The sequence below is a fragment of the Symphalangus syndactylus genome, chromosome 12 (assembly GCF_028878055.3).
Source record: "Symphalangus syndactylus isolate Jambi chromosome 12, NHGRI_mSymSyn1-v2.1_pri, whole genome shotgun sequence".
NCBI lineage: Eukaryota > Metazoa > Chordata > Mammalia > Primates > Hylobatidae > Symphalangus > Symphalangus syndactylus.
In genome coordinates, this window is record NC_072441.2 from 69361272 (window position 1) to 69381483 (window position 20212).

Sequence of the window (20212 nt, forward strand, 5' to 3'; positions counted from 1 at the left end):
AAGTTATGTTAGGAAGGGAGAAGTGCAGGGATACAGTTACGTTGGATAAGCAGCCACACAGCTTGCTGCTGTGTGCATTTATTCATTTATTCATTCAACGGATACTATCTATCATATACCCAGCATTGTGCTGAAGGTTGTGGACAGTAGTGAACAAGAGAGACAAGATCCCTCCCCTGCCAGGCCTTCCCCTAACCCCCTGCCCTTTGAGATGGAGAGGGTGTCCAGACCTCCCCGCTTCACCCTCTGAGGTGGGTAGGCATCCAGGGCCTCGCATCTCAGCATGGGACTGACAGGCTTGCCCTAACCTCTCACAGACATGAACACTGCTGTCTGGACCGTGACACACATGGGCATTTATGTGGGCGCCAAAGTCTTCCTCATCTACGAGGTAAGGCCAAGGTGAGCTCTGTGTATGTGGGGAGCAGGAGCCTCCTGGGGTGCAGGCTGGGGTCTGGGCTGTGTGGGTCACCCTGGGAGCCTTCAGATGACCCTGGTGGAGCTAATGTTCCAGACGTTCCCGTAGGGAAAGAGACGGTGGCCATGTAAACAAATAAACAAGATCCTTGTAGAGTGCCGTAACTATCGTAAGGAAATCAGCAGAGCAGTGGACGGAGTGTGAACAGGGCCTGCACTGGAGGTGGACATGGAAGGTCCTTCTGAGAAGGTAACGTTTGATGAAGTAGGGAGCAACAAGTCCAGTGCAGATCAAGAGAGAGGACTCCAAGCAGAGCCAACAGCAAGTGCAAAGGCCCCAAGGCAGGAACAAGGTGGCTATGTGGCTGGAGCAAAGTCTGTGCCTAATGACTGATCAAAAGTTGCTTCTGGCACCCAGCCTGGCTCCTGCCCCAAGCTGAAAACAGATCACCAGCAACAACTCTAGCTTCCCAAGCCTCTCCTGCCTAGACATGCAGCTCCACCCAGGTCAGAGGCACAGCTTCAGGGACCACAGAACAATGGGCTTAGCTCTGTGAAGACAGGAAAAGCCACCATGGTTTTGACAAAGAACCCAGGAATGGCGTTAAAGACTTCTTTGGGCAGTGTCCAATTTATGTAGCAATTTTGTTGGCCACATCTACGGAGGTATAAAAAGACAGATATAAGGCAAGGATGGAACTACTTTCTTTATGTGTGTTGATATCCCTTCCCCACGCTCCTGTACACCTCATAGCTCCCGCAGCGTCGTGGGTGATCCCAGTGGCTCCTATTTCACCTGGAGGCAGGACAGTGCTGCTGCCACATGTGGCAGCTCTGCCAGGGGCTGAGGAGGCAGAGACTGTAATTCTCAGTTTGGTGTAATAATCCCTACCACTTTTCTGCAGCTGAGTTTCTGGGTGGGCATAAGTTCACTGGCAGCCTGGGTCCCCAATCTTATTCCCCTCCAGGCCCGGTAGCTCTTCTTTCTTGCAGTGAAAACCTCTCCGAGGGTTTTAATGATCCTGCCCAGTTCTGGCCTGCCACACCCATCACAGCCTGGTCAGTCCAGAGATCGCTGAGTCCTCCTGCTTCCTCTGTCAGCAGTGACATCAGGCATCCTCCCTAGGCTTCCTCTGGAAACTGGTCCCTTTCTGTCCGTCTTCCAGGTAGCCTTTTCCCCAGAATGTTGTTACTGGATTCATTTGATATCTTGTTTTCCTTTGAAGCTTTTGTGAAAGTTGCGTAGGCTCATGGAGCATCCAAATGAGGCAACATCACCATCAGTCCTCCTTCCCTGGCTCACTGCCTCAGGAAACCAACCTGGTAGGTGTTTCTGAGACTCCCAGTTTCTATGGAAGTCCCTGCGGATTTCTCACTCAAATCTGCAAAGTGCTTAGTCTTCCTGGACGTTTGGCTCTAGGCAGTTTGCTTGGAAGTATTGAAGGAGAGTAGCTCCCTGACCCCCGTGTGATAATATTATAGGGCCTCAGAGCAGGGTTGTTTGGCATTCTAGGGGCTGGGAGATTGGTGAGACACCCCAGATGTCTGCTCGACTTCAGGGTGGCTGATTACAGTAGAGTCCACCACCCTAGACCCGGAACCGCAGCTTCCTCTGACTTGCAACTGTGCTGCTGCCTGGGACAGATTCCTTTCTTCTTAAGGTTGAAATTTCTCTTAAGGAGTCCATATTTGGGTTTTGTCCCTAACCACCCCACATCCCCAACTCCCTGTCCGAGCTAGACTGACCATGTCTCCTGACTTTCAGTCTGGGTCTCCATTCACTGTGCCTTCTGCCCTTGTCCCTTTTGAATTTTATAAAAGGTCCTTTACATTCAAGAGCCTCCTCTTTCTGTTCGCCTGCCCACCCTCTACCTTGTAGAACTTCTGATAAGACGCCTAGGCCGTAAGTGGCATTCTTGGGCTGTCTTGAGTGTGAAGACACCTTTGTGGCTAGCCTCCTTGAGCATATATGGGGGATCAACACATATTTATTGAATCAGACTAGGGCGTAATTTTCCTTTGTTTGTGTGTGAGATGGAGTTTTGCTACTTTTGCCCAGGCTGGAGTGCGATGGTGCAATCTCAGCTCACCACAACCTCTGCCTCCTGGGTTCAACCGATTCTACTGCCTCAGCCTCCCGAGTAGCTGGGATTACAGGTGCCTGCCACCATGCCCAGCTAATTTTGTATTTTTAGTAGAGATGGGTTTCTCCATGTTGGTCAGGCTGGTCTCAAACTTCCAACCTCAGGTGATCTGCCCACCTTGGCCTCCCAAAGTGCTGGGATTACAGGTGTGAGCCACCGTGCCGGGCCAATTTTCGTTTTTTTAATTCTCCAATAGTATACTAATAGAACTACTGTGAAAATAAAAGTGCATATTTTCCACTTAAATAATTAGATTAAATCAACTTAGACTGTTGTTTTTCCTGCAGGACTTACAGCTTATAATGGGTTAAAAAGCACTGTGACTGTTGGCCGGATGTGGTGGCTCACGCCTGTAATCCCACCATTTTGGGAGGCTGAGGTGGGCGGATCACCAGGTCAGGAGATCGAAACCATCCTGGCTAACACGGTGAAACCCCGTCTCTACTAAAAAAAATATAAAAAATTAGCCGGGCGTGGTAGCAAGCGCCTGTAGTCCCACCTACTCAGGAGGCTGAGGCAGGAGAATGGCATGAACCCGGGAGGTGGAGCTTGCAGTGAGCTGAGATCGCGCCACTGCACTCCAGCCTGGGCGACAGAGCAAGACTCTGTCTCAAAAAAAAAAAAAAAGCACTGTGACTGTGGCCATTTAACATGAACTTCAGAAAGTGTTCTCCATACCATATTTTGGGAAAAGCTGCATGAAGGTGGATGCATGGAAAATCGAAGGCTTGCCTGATCCCCTACCAGGGAATCCTGGTTCTCTGGGGCAGCCAGAGCTATGACTGGTCTCCAGGACAGGAATGTGCCTGCTCACTGGTGAAAGTGCCTCTCTGTGGCCTCAGGGCCTCTGTGAGGCAGGGCAGAGCTCCTGTCCCTGCATGAGCACACTTGGGGCTTCTGGAGTGGCTGAGACACTTATGCTCCCTGCTTCCTGCTTCCTGGAGCAGAATTTAAGAAAGACTACTGGGCTTTTGCCTCAGGAGACCAGACAAAACAAAACCTGCTTTCAGAGGGGCATTCTTCTGACTTTTCCTTCAAGTGGAATTGCGACTGTAGGTTTGGGTTTGAACACTGAATTTCAATTTTGTACACACACACCAAGAGGCCTCAGGGCAATGGGGGTGTTTGAAATGAACACCAGCCCAAGTCCTCTACCTGCCAAGTGTTCGATTAAGCTGCTTAGGTCTGTTTCCACCATCCTGTCTTTCAAATATTTATGTGGCAGATTATAGGCAAGCTTCAAAGGCAAGGAAATGCAAATCTGTTCTATAAATCATGGAATAACACAGCTGCTGTCTTCCTCAGTGTGACAGCTTACGAATGCCAGCATTTCTGTCTGCAGAAGGGGTGGTGGGAGTGGGCTTCTCGAGTGCAGCCAGGCCTGTGTGCGTGCCAGTGTGTGTGTGTGTGTGTGTGTGTGTGTGTGTGTGTGTGTGTGTTGGGGGTAGGGAAGAGAGTAGGGCGTTCTAATAATATTTGCATTTTTGCAAAACAGCAGTTTTTTTGTTTTTTAAATTTCCCAGTAGTTAAGGAGTTAATTTATTTTGCTAATCTTAAAGAACTGTGGAGGGATTAAACCTCACCTGGGATCTGAGGCATCCAGAAAACTAGAGATGAAAATGGCTTTCAGTTTTGGGGAAATATACCTAGAACATGAAGTAAGGGGAGAGAAGTCAACAGCAATAACTTTGGGGATTCCAAAATGAATTTAATTTAGTGTAAATGAATAAAAAGGAAATTGTGCATTGCAAATACTTATGCAAATTAAGTTTTGCCCCCAGGGTCTTAACAATCTGCCAGTGTAGCCCCCAGTGTGCCAAAGATTAGACTTTTGTGGGCTCTTTTCGGCTGTTGCCATGAACACATCGATTTGGTACATTGGTGTTCAGTGACACATTAACATCCATCAAGACCAACACTGGGGTTTATGGTCCTTGCCCAGCAGCTGGTTTTGGCCTGGTGTCATTCTAAGGAAAAACCTGGGAAAGCTGCAGTCAACAGGGCGCATGGGCCCAAAGGAAGATGGTGTATAAGACAAAATGAGTGGAGATAAGGCTTGCCATGTATTAGTCAGGATTCTGTTGCAAGTGACTCAAACTCACTTAGGCAACAGGGGGAATTTTCTGGGTCACTGAAGGGAACATTGAATAACCAAATCATGGGAAAGGAACGAAAGTAATTGGGCTTGGGAACAGTTGGAACAAAAACTGGAACACTGCTAGGACTGTCTTCCATCACCTGTCTTTACTTTTTCTCTCTACTGGCTCCTAACATGGCTGCATATTAGGACTAGTAGATTTTGTGCCTAACGACTTTTCCTATTGTAAAGACTGTTTTGCACCTGACAACTTTTGTCTCTGTAGAATCCTAGTTTGAATAATCCCAGAGAAGAAATTTACGATTGGTTGAGCTGGGATCAGGTGTCCATGCCTGAATCAATCAACTGTAGGAAGAGGACAGAGAGTCACATAAAAACATGGCAGCTCTTATGGTAGTCGTATTGATGATGGGAGGCTTTCCTGAAAAAAAAAAAAGGAGTGGGGAAGCTTTGGAAAGACAGTCCAGTAAGCATCTACTACATTCTAGAGAGTGCTGGAAAAAAGACCAAAGAAGGCAAAGAAAGGGGGCCAGGAAAGATGGTGTGATGAATGAGTTGCATGTTGGAATTCATTGATTGACTCCTTGAAATTCAGTATTCCGTAGGATTCCTTAATGACGCTAAATGCTCCTGGTTCTTCTATTTTTCTGATAGCTCTTATTCTGTCTCCTTGATTGTTCTGGATCCTTCTCTTCTCTGCACTGAGAATCTCCTCAAGATTACAGGCCCTTAGTTATGTATCTTTCCTCTAGAGAAGACAAATAGCTTCTTTCCAACTGCATAAACAGTATTCCCTGTCAGGACCCTCCTCTTACCTTCCAGAAGAAATCTACACTTGGATTTCCTTTAGTCACATTTAATGCTTTTCTAAAAAGGTGTGGTTCCTGAACCAGTCACATCAGAATCACCTGGAAGCTGATTGGAAATGCAGAATCTTGGGCCTTGTCCCAAAACTGCTGAATCAGAATCTGCATTCTAACAAGATGACCAGGTACTTTGTAAATCCATTAGTTTGGAAAGCACCACTTTAAGCAATTAGAAATGGAACTCATAATCAATCTGCTCTCAATGGCGAAATAAATGTTTTTTCACAATTTTCCTACCAGGTCAATGGCAACCCTGTCTAAAAACCCAGATTCACAACAACTCTCAAAATTTTCCAATACTTTCTTGTCTTCATTACCTATGTCCAATCTATCACCAATTTGAACCTATTAATTCCACTGTCCAATTGGTCTGTTTTTCCTAACCATGCCTTCCTCACTTTCTGCAGGCTCTGATAGATGCATTTGCCAGTCAGCCTCCTCATTTAAAAAATGGGTCAAATAATGCTTGTAATGTCTCATATACATATTTACATACAATACAAATTTAATGTGTAATTATCTTCATCCTGGTAGGACTGGTTTTCCACTATGGCTTTGTACACAGTTGTAAGGGATATTGCAAATAACATATCATTAACCATAAAGTGCCAAAATCTATGAACAATTTTGGTTTTAAATAAATTAGAAGGGATTAAATATTATTTCTAAAATTATTTTCTCTTATCTGCACTTTAATATGCTATAATGAGTAACAAAGAAATTGGTGAAATACCTGGCAGACCGGGAATTATAGATAGGAGTGTCTTACATATAAGCATCGTGTATCACAGAGGTCAGCAAACTCTTTCTGTGAAAGGCCAGATAGGATTTTAGGCCTTCTGGGCCGTATGGTTCCTGTTACAACTACTCAACTCTACCATCATAATGAGGAAGCAGCCAGAGTCAATACTTCTTGATTACTGTAGCTTTAAAGTAAGTCTTGAAATCAAATTAAATCCTTCAGTTTTGAACTTCTTTTTCAAAATTGTTGTGGCTAACATAGGCTATTTTCATTTCTTACAAATTTTAGGTTCAGTATAACAATTGCTTAAAGAAAAAATGCCTGCTGGGATTTTGATTGGGGTTGCATATAATCTATATATCAATGTGTGAGAATGGACAGCATAACAATATTGAGTTTTCCAATTCACAAACAGGTATGTGTCTCCATTTTTAAAATGTCTTTAATTTCTTTCAGTAGTTTTTTTTGTAGTTTTTAGCATAGGTCCTATACATGCTTAGTTAAATTAATTCCAAAATATTATCTATTTCTGATGCTATTGTAAATGATGTTTTACATTTTAATGTCTCACTTATTTGTTGCTTGTATACAGAAATACAATTGATTTTTTATGTTTGACTTTGTATTCTACAACCTTACTAAATTCACTTATTAATGTAGTAGCCATTCAGGGTAGACTTGTTAGTATTTTCTAGATAGAAAATTATGTACATGGCTGGGCATGGTGGCTCATGCCTATAATCTTAGCACTTTGGGAGGCTGAGGTGGGAGGATTGCTTGAGGCCACGAGTTTGAGACCAACCTGGGCAACACAGCAAGACCTCATCTCTATTAACTAAAAGAAGAAAAGAAAAAAGAAAAGAAAAGAAAATTGTGTACTATGTGAATAAAAAAAGTTTAACTTCTGTTTTTCTAATCTGTAAGATTTTTTTTTTTTTGGTCTTATTTTACTGGTGGGACACCAATATAATGTTGAATAGAAGAGAAAAAACATTCTCCCCTGGATCTCAATATTAATGGGAAAATGTTGAGTCTTTCAATATTAATTTACAGTATTTGCTTAGGTTTCTCATTGATTCCTTTATTAGGTTAAGATGATTGTCTTTTATTCCTAGTTTACTGAGTTTTAAAAATCATAACAAGGCACTGAATTTCATCAGATGATTTTTCTGCATTGTTGTAAATGATCATAGGATTTTTCTTTTTTATTCTATTAATGTGATGAATGACAATGATTGATTTTCAAATGTTAAATAAACCTTGCAGGCCTGGAATAAACTCCATTCAGTCATGATGTATTATCATTTTAATTGTATTTCTGGATTCTAGTTGCTAATAGTTTGTTAAGAATTTTTTATCTATGCTATGTTCATAAGGAATTAGACTATAACTTTCTTTTAATGTCTTTGTCTGGTTTTGTTATTAGAATAATGGTGACTTCATAAAATGAGTTGGGAAGTATTTCTTCCCCCTCTATTTTCTGAAAGATTTTGCTTAAGATTGGTATTATTTTCTTTTTAAATGTTTGATAGAATTCATTATTTAATCTATCTAGGCCCGGAGTCCACTTTGTCAGAAGATTTTAAGTTATAAATCCAATTTATTTAGGCTTAACATAGAATTGTTGAAATTTTCTATTTCTTCTAGTGTCAATTTGAGTTATTCATGTTTTCAAAGGAATTATCCATTTCAACTAAACTTTTTAATTGGTTGGCATAAGTGGTTCATAATATCCCCTTTTTATTTTTTAATGTCTAGAAGACTTATAATGCTGTCCCTTCTTTTATTATTAATATTTATTTTTGTGTTTTTGCTTTTTCTTTCTTTATCTGTCTTGCTAGTATCCATTTTTTATTTTTAGGGGTTGTTTTCTCTTTAATGGAAAACAAAGCTTATTTTGAGGATTTTTTTCATTCATCAAACATTTGCTTGGAATTGATGACTGACATAGTGTTGGGAGTTTGGTTGGGGAGGGACTACAAAAAGCAGAAGATAGTTTTTACTTTCTTGTTTTAAATTTTGTTCTATCAACTACTGAGAGAGGGTTATTAAAAATCTCAAACTATACTTTTGTATTTGTGTGTTTTTTCTTTCAGCTCTGTCAGTTTTTTCTTTGTGTATGTTCAAACTTTGTTATTAGGTGCTCATACATTGAATATTGTAAGTATTCTTGAGCAATTGACCCTTTTTTATGATGAAATATTTCCCTTTAATCTGCAAATATTTCTCTTTTTCTTCTTTTTTTTTTTTTTGAGATGGAGTCTCGCTTTGTCGCCCAGACTGCAGTGCAGTGGCACGATCTCGGCTCACTGCAAGCTCTGCCTCCTGGGTTCACGCCATTCTCCTGCCTCAGCCTCCTGAGTAGCTGGGACTACAGGCACCCGCCACCACGCCTGGCTAATTTTTTGTATTTTTAGTAGAGATGGGGTTTCACCGTGTTAGCCAGGATGGTCTCCATCTCCTGACCTCCTGATCCGCCTGCCTTGGCCTCCTAAAGTGCTGGGATTACAGGCGTGAGCCACCGTGCCCAGCCTGGAAATATTTCTTATCATGCAGTCTACTTTTTCTGATTTCAAAGTGGCCACTCTAGCTTTATAATTAATATTTGCCTGGTATATCTTCTGTTCTTTAACTTTTACCTGTATGTATCTTTGTATTAAAAAACTAAGCCTTGTAGAAAACATATAGTTGGATGTTGCTTTTCTACCAAGTATAATAGTATCTCTTAATAGATGATTTTGATCCTACTATACTTTTCTACCAAGTATAATAGTACCTCTTAATAGATGATTTTGGTCCAGTTTTACCTACTACAATTATTGATATGGCTGTGTTAAATCAGTTAACTATTGATTTATTGGTTTCATTTTTTCTTTGTTTTGTTTTCCTTTCTCTCTCCCTTCTTTTGAATTAAAAAATTTATTTTTTCATTTTATTATCACTATTGTCTTATTAGCTATAACTTTTTTAATAGTTTGCTCTAGGGTTTATATAATGTGTCTTTTATTAATTTTTTTCTTCTATAATATAGAATCTGCTTTTAAATCTGCCTAGTGGGCTTTTTTAGATATTGGGGTATTTTTTAGCTTTAGATGGCTGATTTGTTTCGTTTTCTTTTTCTTTTTTTTTTTTTTTTGAGATGGAGTTTCACTCTTGTTCCTCAGGCTGAAGTGCAATGGTGCGCTCTCAGCTCATTGCAACCTCTGCCTCCCATGTTCAAGCAATTCTCCTGCCTCAGCCTCCCAAGTAGCTGGGATTACAGGGGCCTGCCACCACACCCAGCTAATTTTTTCTATTTTTAGTAGAGACAGGTTTTACCATGTTGGCCAGGCTGGTCTTGAACACCTGATCGCAGGTGATCCACCTGCCTCGGCTGTCCAAAGTTCTGGGATTACAGGCGTGAGCCACCATGCCTGGCCTGTTTCTTTTAATGATTTCCATTTACTTATTTATTATGTTCCTGTTTTCCCTTAATTGCTTGAACAAATTTATAATCGTTTTAAAGTCCTTGTTTGCTAATTGCATCTTTGTCATTTCTAGATCTGCTTCTATTGTCTGATTTTCCCTTTCATTATGGGTTACACTTCTTGTTCGTGGCATGTCTAATAATTTTGACTGGATACTGGCAATTGTGAATATTCCATTGTTGGCCTAAATTTTCTTGTGTTTCTTTAAAAATTATTGATTTTTGGCCGGGTGCGGTGGCTCACACCTGTAATCCCAGCACTTTGGGAGGCCGAGGCGGGTGGATCACGAGGTCAGGAGATCGAGACCATCCTGGTTAACACGGTGAAACCCCGTCTCTACTAAAAATACAAAAAATTAGCCGGGCGAGGTGGCGGGCGCCTGTAGTCCCAGCTACTCGGGAGGCTGAGGCAGGAGAATGGCGTGAACCTCGGGGGGCGGAGCCTGCAGTGAGCTGAGATTGTGCCACTGCACTCCAGCCTGGGCAGCAGCAAGACACCATTTCAAAAAAAAAAAAAAAAAAAATTATTGATTTTTGTTCTTGCAATAAATTAATTTCAGATCAGCTTTATCCCTTTGAGGCTTTTTTAGAAAGAGTCTAGAGTATCCTTTGCTCTAGGACTAGTTTAGCCCTACTAGTAAGACATACTCTTTCTGGGATTTCACCTGAATGCATCAAGTACCCAATGAGGTCTTTCCATTCTGGCTGGCCTGAACTTAAATATCTCCCAATCCTGTGGAAGTTCTGGTAGTTGCTCAGTTTATAGTTCCCCATAATTTATCTTTCCTTAATCATTTATTATTTCCCAGGGTTTATGGAGTTTCACTTTAAACATATACACCTTATTATTTAGCCAAAGATTCAAGAGGATCCTCTGCAGATTTCTGGAACTTATTCTATGTTGCTCTTTCACTCTGCTACTGTCTCACAAGTTCCATCCAGCTGCCTCAGCCTTCCTGAACTCCAGTCTCTGACTTTTTGAGTCAATGAGACTGCCATACTCTGATTGAATTCCCCTTTCCTGCAACTGGTCCAGAAAATGCATTGAAATAAAAGGCTATGGCTATGGCAGGGCTCACCTCACTTGTTACTTATCTCTCTGAGATCTCACACCTGAAATGCCTATTGTTCAATAACTGAAAATAACTATTTCAGATATTAATATTTTTGTGTAGTTTTCTAGTTGCTGACACTTGGTGGACTAGATGTGCACTAGTTACTTCGTTCTGACCATAAACAGTCTTATTAAAATTTAATTTTATGCTGTGTTTCATGAACACGCCTTTCCAGTCAATTTTCAGCTGATCCCTATATATAATTTGATGTTCTTCAGTGTATTTAGACCTTTCAGGCCTTCCTCAAATGCATTTTCCCCTTTCTTTCTGTGCCTCACTCCTTTCAAAAGCTATTTCAAACTCACCTTTTCCACAAAACCTCCTGTGATTAAACCATCCACCCTCTTTATTCACCCTCCCTTTGTTGTAATTTGTACTTCGTTTCTACTACATTAAATTGCACTTTTGGCCATGTAGTTTTGTTAAGTTTTTGGCAGTTATTTTATGTGTGACTGTTTTGCTGATGATTATAAGCAGAAGCTTATAAATAGAAAAAGCCTGTCTTCCATTTATTCCCTTTGTTGCAAACCCACCTAATTCAACTGGCTGTTCCCAAGGTAAATATTGGTGACCCTCTATAGTTTGGTGGAGAGGCATTGTATTATGAAACAAATGAAGCTAAATATCAGAGCTCTCATGTGATGGACCACTTCCAAGGCCCTGGGAGGGTCCCCAGCCATCTGTTTACATGGTAGACAGTTTTATAAATTTTGCAAAGAACAGATTTGAACCACAATGGAATAAGGCACTCTCTCTTTCCATTATGAATTTCTTTCAGCCAGTCTCCCCTTTCAGGTGGTGGGGAGTGATTGTAAGCATTTTGGGGATTTAGTTAAGGAAAGTTGAGTTGGTGATACATTTAGCTGAAGTTTAGTGGGAGGTATTTATGTGGTTTGCAGACATTTCCATGTGTAGTTAACTTATTCCTAGCTGTCCTGCGCAGGAATATTCTTACCATCAACGGGGCAAACTTACCAAGTGATGTAACAGGAAGATACAGAACCAGAGCACCTATGAACATGAACCTATGCTATGGCACCCAGCACTGGATCCTCACAGGAAGCGGGGAAGAAACAAGGTTTTAATTGTGCAAAGCCAGAAACTAATCTCTGGAAGTGTCTTTCTATCAAGACATAAACAATTCTAAGTGGAGGATTCTGTTCTCATCAATTTCTAATAAAGGACATTCTGTCAAGAGTGTGCTGTATATGCACTGTATACAATTATAAACACTCCATGATGTTTTCTTTTGTGAAGATATTATGCAAAACTAAATTCATCAGAATTTGTCTGTTTATAGTGCACAACCTTGTGGAAGAACTACAAAGAGTGAACTTGTCTATTGAAGTTCCATGTTTTATGAATCTTAAAAATTAACATGGAAAAAATTTTGATCAACCAAGTTAGAGGAAGCACCAAATTATTTTATTCTCTCTATAGAAAGTATTACAACATGCTGGTGACATGAAGAGGCCATGAAAGAGGAAGCAGCAACAAACATAAGAAAATATATTACACAGCCATATCAACCATTAATTAATAGAAATACTGTGTTATTTGGGGGATTTTTTGTGGTATTTGTAAACTTTTTAAAATTTGAAGTCATCAGCCAGGCACAGTGGCTCATGCCTGTAATCCCAGCATTTTGGGAGGGCGAGGTGGGTGGATCACCTGAGGTCAGGAGTTCAAGACCAGCTGCCAACATGGTGAAACCCCATCTCTACTAAAAATACAAAAATTACCCAGGCATGGTGGTGCATGCCTGTAATCCCAGCTACTCGGGAGGCTGAGGCAGGAGAATCTCTTGAACCCTGGAGGTGGAGGTTGCAGCGAGCTGAGATAACGCCACTGCACTACAGCCTGGGCAACAGAGAGAGACTCCGTCCCCAAAAAAAATTTTTTTGAAGTCATTTTTTCTCATTCTGTCTAAACATTCATTTTCATAGATAATTTTGTATTTATAATTTTTAATACTTCTTTTTCAAAGAAGACCCTGAAGGTATGTAAGTCTCAGGCCCCACCAAAGTTGGATCCAACCTTGAGCAGGTGAGGATATTGGCTCTTCCCCTTCTTAACCTTGTTATCGGGTGATACATTTTGGCTGTGTCCCCACCCAAATCTCACCTTGAATTGCAGCTCCCATAATTCCCACATGTTGTAGGAGGGACCTGGGGGGAGATAATTGAATCATGGGGGTGATTTCCCCCATACTGTTCTCATGGTGGTAAATAAGTCTCACAAGATCTGATGATTTTATAAGGGGTTTCTCCTTTCACTTGGCTCTCATTTTCTCTGTTGTCTGCTGCTTTGGTAAATATTAGCTGACCATCCCTGGAGTATGCATTCCCAATTACAGCAAGTTATCAACCCTTGGGTGCAGATTACATCTAAATAACATATACAAGCAAATCACACTGCCAGTGCTGAAGCGTTTCAAAGTAAATTCAGACATAAACAAAGTAAACAGAGAATATAACTTACCTATCTCTTCTGTTACAGTTGCTTTTTCATTGAGTCCTGTGGAGCTCAGGTTCCTGAGGAGGGTAGCAGAAGGGAAACTTCAATTACAATATAACTGGTCTGATCTGTTCTACATATTCAAGTTCATGCTATTTTCTTTGTGATAAATAAAGAGTGTTCTGCTGCATCTGAAATTCTGAAAACCATTGCTCTAGCGCTAACCACCTGTCTCTATAACAGGTATCCACTCACAGTTATAATGAAAGCCCAAAGATGGGCTTGAGTTAGCTTATGTCAATGAAAATGTTGCTAGAGACTTGGTCTAGATTTGCTGAGCGGCATGTGAAAACTACAGTGTAATCTGATCCTCCTCTCCCTCTCTCTTTTCACCATCATTGTTGTCAATATATATTCCTTCCACATTTTACCCACAGAAAACTTTGTGTACTGGGGTCACATTCTCATAACCAAGTTGTCAAACAGAAAGACTTCTGGAAAAGAAGACTTCTCCTAAGTTGGGTAAGAGCACTTAGAGGGAAAGAGAGGAGAGATGGTCAGAGCCAGGATGTATTTAATCTTGATCTGCAGTGGACATTTATCATCTGCCAAGACCCCTTCTTTCTGGCACTGACATCCTTTCACTTAGGAACATCCCCTCAATGATGAGGCTCTGTAAGGGCTTCTCTCATTTTCCCTCGGACTGTAAGATGACCTAATATTCCAAGATATTAACCAAGTGCTTTTTTTTTTTTTTTTTCTTTTTTGAAATGGAGTTTTGCTCTTGTTGCCCAGGCTGGAGTGCAATGGTGCAATCTCAGCTCACTGCAACCTCTGCCTCCCAGGTTCAAGCAATTCTCCTGCCTCGGCCTCCCGAGTAGCTGGGATTACAGGCATGTGTCATCAAGTCTGGCTAATTTTGTATTTTTAGTAGAGACAGGGTTTCTCCATGTTGGTCAGGCTGGTCTTGAACTCCCCACCTCAGGTGATCCACCCGCCTTGCCCTCCCAAAGTGCTGGGATTGCAGGTGTGAGCCACCGCGCGTGGCCTAACCAGGTGCTTTCAAAGGTGTTTTGAACCAAGAAGCAAGTCCTGCCTTGTTGGTCGCAAAGCTGGGAACATGTGAGATGGGAATTGCTGGCGTCCATGCCTCCAGCCTGAGAGGAAAGCCAGCCAGAGAGCATAGAGCTGACTGCAGCAAGCGGGAAAAAAGCGTGAGGAGAGTGTGTCCCGAGAGCCTCCAGCTCCTGGTTCTAGTGGCCACTGATGTCCAACCCTGTTTCTGCCCTTCTTGTTTTGGTTACAGGAGCCCACAAATCCTCTCTATCATTGGCGCTTATTGGAATTGAATTTCTTTCATTTTTTTAAAACCAAGAATGTATGAAACAATGCATTGGCTACAGCAGCAAAATTATAGAGCCTGATAAAAGAAAAGAAATAGAAACCACAAGAAGAATGGAGGAAATCTCCAGTAATTCACAGGAAATAAAATAACCAGGGAGAATAAAACTTTGCAGTCTTGGATGTCTGCACCCCAGGCGACAGAGTATAGGTACTGATCCAAGTGACCATGAGATCATAGCTCAGGAAAGCCCTTGTGACTGCACCGGTTCTCTGAGCCCAGGCAGGTGGGATGGCAGCAATGGAAGAGCATTCCTTTCTCAAAAGACAGAGCTAGGAGGGAGTGGAGTGGAGTGGAGGAGACCATGATGAGAGCTCCTGCATGAAAACCCACAAACCATGAGTAGAGAGAGTAACGGAGAAGGTAAGGAGAGAGAGGGAGGGGGGACTGTGGCCTGCACATGAGGTTGTGCAGCCAGATGTAAGGCCTGGAAGCCACGCTCCTGCGAATCACAGTCCACATGCTGGGTTGGGGCAGAGAGCCGCATGCAGCCCACTGGCAGGGAGAATCAGGGCCTGGAGGCATAGAAAGCCAAGAGCCAGGCAGCAGCAACTGGCTGACCCTGGTAGGCAGTTCCAGGAGTGGGCACATCTGGGCGCAGGGACTGGAAGCAAAATGGATTGACTCAAGAGTAGACAAATATGGGTTCAAGGTCAATCAGAGCAGAAACCAAGTGACACAGGTGAGTCAAATCTAGAAAGAGAGTTGTAAAAGTGGGCAGACACAGGTAGAGGAGGATCTAGGAACAGAGGCTAGAAACCAGAAGGGGTCTGCTGGGGTGGATGGACGGAGGGGCAGGAGCCAGCAGACACAAAGTTGCACATGGAATTTCACCAGATGGCTGTCTGCTGCTGAGCTGTGGCTTTTCTTCCTGCTTGTCCACAAATGGGTGGCTCTGCCCTCGGGGCTCAAAGGCATGAGCAGGCCCTCTGATGACACATTCGACAACGCTGGCACGGAGGCAAGATCGAGTGGGGATAGCTGGGAATCTTCTTCTAGACCCTGGGTGTCTGATAAATTCTCCTCATGCTGACAATTTCATCTTTCATAGTTTAAAGAAAGAAATGAGAGGGACTGGTACCCTGTACCTAAGTGCTCTGCAGAAGTGGAAGTGATAGGGACCCTGAGAGGAGCCAGCTTTTGCAAAGTTGGTGGTATCCGGGGCTCAGGCAGAACCCATTCGGAAAGCAGAGTTCAGAAGTGTTCAGAAAAGAGACTTTCAATGAGAAGACAGCTCAAGAGAAAAGGGAGGCTAATTGGGGCTAACTGTATTTTGTTAACAGATGATAGCAAGAAGGCAGAATTCAGGCTGTGTGCGGTGGCTCATGCCTATAATCCCAGAATGTTGGGAGGCTGAGGCAGGTGGATCACCTGAGGTCAGGAGTTCAAGAACAGCCTGGTCAACACAGAGAAATCCTGTCTCTACTAAAAATACAAAAAAATTAGCCAGGCGTGCTGATGCATGCCTGTAGTCCCAGCTACTCAGGAGGCTGAGGCAGGAGAATCGCTTAAACTCAGGAGGAGGAGGTTGCAGTGAGCCGAGATCGTGCCACTGCACTCCAGCCTGGGCAACAGAGCGAGACTCTGTCTCAAAACACAAAACAAAACAAAACAGGCAGAACTCCTCAAATTGTACTTTACATCCCTATTCTCAGTCAAGAAGACCCATCTTCAGACTGGAAAGGGCAGAATTGGTGCTGGTTAGAGGGAACCAAAGCCACATATAATTGCTCTGAGCAGACTTCACACACCCATTAAATACCCCAGCAGAATTTAGCCCTCACAAAGGGTTCCTCAGATATTTCTGAGATTCTCCCTGGGTGCCAGGCTGCAAATGCTTGTTCACCACCCGAAATCATCCCCTGATGCTAATGACACTCAGGATACGGACCCTCTGCAGGGCATAGCTAGCCAGCTCTGCTGCTGCCAGCACCTGGGATGAGGGATGCTGGGCTTCCCTTTGCCTTCCATTCTAAGCACAGGACACAGCATTCCCTGAGTCCCCAGAGCACAATCCTCTCTCTAATACACAAGCTGCACAAGCGCAGGAATTTTTGCACCCCACCCACACCCCCATTTATGTAACCCCAAGGTCTGGAACAGTTTTTGGTAGGCAGTAGGAGCTCAGTAAATCTCTGACTCTGAACAAGTATATAATAAACATTCAAAAGTGAAAGAAAGGGCTGGGCAAGGTGGCTCATGCCTGTAATCCCAACACTTGGGAGACCAGGGTGACTGGATTGCTCGAGCCTGGGAGTTCGAGACCAGCCTGGGCAACATAGCGAGATGCTGTCTCTATTTTAACTTTTAAAAAGCTAAAGAAAGAAAGAACAAGGCAGATAATAACTAACAACAATTAAAAGATGTTGTGAATTTCAGGATCCTCAGACTCAGATTTAGAAATGCCCAGTGATGAAAATGTACCCACCTTAAGCAGACTGATGGCTTGGCATGCACAAGATGTCTTTGTGGGCAGAAAAAGCTTCACCAGGCTGAAAAAAAAACAAAAATGTGTCCCCTCTCCCCACCCGCAAGGCAGGCAGATACATTAGAAGATGGAGATCCCACTTGGTGGGCAGGTCCTTGTCAAGTAAGGGTTTGGTTAGTAGGTGATACCTTTGTGTCAAGAAAAAGGCATGCCTTTCTCCCAGCAAGGGCAGCCCTTGGGTGCACAGCTTGGCCACACTCTGTTGGACAAAGCTGCACTGTCTTCCTACAGGGCTCCTATCCTGTCATGTGGCATGAGCCAGTACAACTGCACACAGTGCAAGTGCCCTCAAATCAGGTCTGCTCTGCCTAGAATCCCAGCCCCACCCCTCCCAAGACCCAGAAAGGGGGAGGGATTCTCAAGCTGCCTCCCTGCACTTATTTCCTGCCCAACATCTGCTCCTCCCTGGTGACCAATGATGGGACATCTATTCCCCCAGGAAACCCAGCCCTCACTCCAGGCCTATGATCTCATCCTGTGGCACCCAGTACAACAGCCCCATCAGAACACAATAGTCTCAAGGGCTCTGGGGTCATTATACTTCAATAATGCCACTTGAAGGGCAGAAACTGTCCATTGAACACACTTAGTTCTCTTTTATAGGCTCTCTTCTAGGGAGAGGTGAATATTCTGCCTGAATGTCCTTTTGTAGGCCTCTGGGCTGGCTGCTCTTGCAAACAATCGCTCTGGCAAGAAACACTCTCCAGTCTGCAAGGATAAGCAAACACTGTAATTCACTACATTCCTACCAAGTTAAGAAATATTTCACTCCTTCCTGGAAAGCAAGAAAATTATAGAGACTTAGCTCAGGCTTGACCATATTCAAAAACATACACGACCAAAACAAAACATTTATCATCCAAACCTAAAATCATCATCCAGAATAATGATGACTTTATAATTGTTCCAAACAGCACACTGGGCACTTGTTCCAGGCATATGTGTGTAACAAAAATACCCATGAAGCGTGACCCAAGGGCTGACTGTTCAGATGAATTCTGTGATGGTTAATATTAGGTGTCAACTTGATGGGATTGAGGGATGCCTAGATGGCTGGTGAAGCACTTTTTCTGGGTGTGTCTGTGAGGGTGTTTCTAGAAAAGACTGCCATGTGAGTCAGTGGACTGGGAGAGGAAGACCCGCCCTCACTGTGGATGGGCACTGTCTGGTCAGCTGCCAGCACGGCAGAACAAAGCAGGCAGAAGAAAGCAGGCAGAAGGGGCATATGCAGCTTGCTGGGGCTTTCTCTTTCTCTCTCCCTTCTAGAGCAGGCTGCCTTTTCTCCTTCTGCCTTTGGGCATCTGACTCCAGGTTCTTCAGCTTTTGGACTCTGGGACTTGTACCAGTGACCTCTGGGGTGCTCTCAGCCCTTCAGTCTCAGACTGGGAGCTGTACTGTCAGCTTTCCTGGTTTTGAGGCTTAGGGCTTGGACTGAGACAAGCTACTGGTTTTTCTCATTCTCCAGCTTGCAAGCCCTATTGTGGGACTTTGCCTTTGCAATTGTGTGAGCCAATTCTCCCTAATAAACTCACATATATATATACACAGACATATACAATTACTCAGAGTTCTCCAGAGGGACAGAACCAATAAGATACATGTATACGTATATGTGTATATATACAAATGTATATGTATCCTATATACATGTATAGGATGCATGTATATATATGTGTGTATATATATACACACACATATGTATATGTATCCTATTGGTTCTGTCCCTCTGGAGAATCCTGAGTAATTCACCATCTTCTTTCTGAACAAAAAGTAATGCTGGTTTGAATGGCAGTTTCTTCCAGATTCTACCCATATGGTTCTTAAAGACAATGATAGGGTTCAGGATAAAAAAGTAGTTAAGGGAATGTAAAAGAGCTTCATGCAATTGGAAGTGGTGTCAAGTTTCTTGGCCCAAAAACATTTTACCCTTGGGTGCTAAGAGATCTTGCAAATGTATTGCTCAGTTCTATCAATAATCTTTGTGGGACTGTAGTGAGCAAAACTGGTGCCATAGCACTGGACCCAGGCAAACGTCCTAAGTGCAAGAAATAGAAGTTGAGTTCTGGAGATTACAGAACGGCCAATGACCGAGATTCTGGTCATATTTATGAATAAATTGTTTAAAGAGAATTTATGAGCACCTACAAAAGGAAGTAGTGATTACCAGTGTAACTAAAATGCAGGTTAGTTGCTTGCTGCATATGGAGTCCAGTTAACAGGAGCAAGGTATGATACAAAAAAAAGCGAATTGATTCCAAAGTTAGCTTGGGGAAGGGGCACAAAGGCTCCTGCCTTAAAATGTGCTGCTTCACTTTGGGAGCAGAAAGCAGGGATTTTTATAAGGTAAGGGAGGAAATGAGCAAGGGCAGGGGGTCCGCCTCCTAGCTTGGTGTTGAGTTGGCGCTTCCTGGGCAGAAGTAAGTTGAAAAAGTGGCCAAGCGGGTGTGCTTTCGATTTTACCTCCTGGTGGAAGAAAGTCCTGAGGCAACCCTGGGAAGATGGAAGTTCCGAGGCAACCTCTGGAAGTGAAAGTTCCTTGGTGGGTGTGCTTTGGTCTGCAAATTGACTGCCAGCTCTCAAGGAGAGATCTGTCTTGGAGCACACAGTTAGAAAAACTTGCCCTGTAGGGAAACTGGGTGAGGGGGAGGAGAACGGTTATATTTGCATTTCTGAAGGGCTAAGGGGGCCAGGGAGATGAGAAAAGAAGAGAGAGAGAAGAAAAAAAGCAATTAAACCACCTCCAGAAAAACAGGGGTGCTGGGTTACACTAGGAGCTAGTGTAGATTCACCCATAACGTTAAAGGCAAAGTAACCACTTTTCCTTTTTGAGAGGTCTCTTAAACTCAGGAGACTCTGAGGTAGTGTGTGCGTTTCAAGGAAGAGAACAAGGCTTTCACTCCATTTCTGACTTTTTAAATTAGAGGTTGTACATCCATGGCTCATGGTTTCTTGTGTTTTATTTGGCTCTGCCCAGCATTTATGATACTTTTAATTCAGCTGCTAACATTTAAAAACAG

At 43.0% G+C, this 20212-nt stretch overlaps 1 long non-coding RNA gene across 1 annotated transcript; it reads left to right on the forward strand.

Annotated features, from left to right (window-relative positions):
* Nucleotides 1–997: 997 nt before the first annotated feature.
* On the forward strand, nucleotides 998–13494 carry LOC134733854 (uncharacterized). Its single transcript, XR_010117397.1, has 4 exons — nucleotides 998–1083; nucleotides 1644–1740; nucleotides 12839–12894; nucleotides 13348–13494. It is a non-coding gene; the product is annotated as an uncharacterized lncRNA (long non-coding RNA).
* The last annotated feature ends 6718 nt before the right edge of the window (nucleotides 13495–20212 follow it).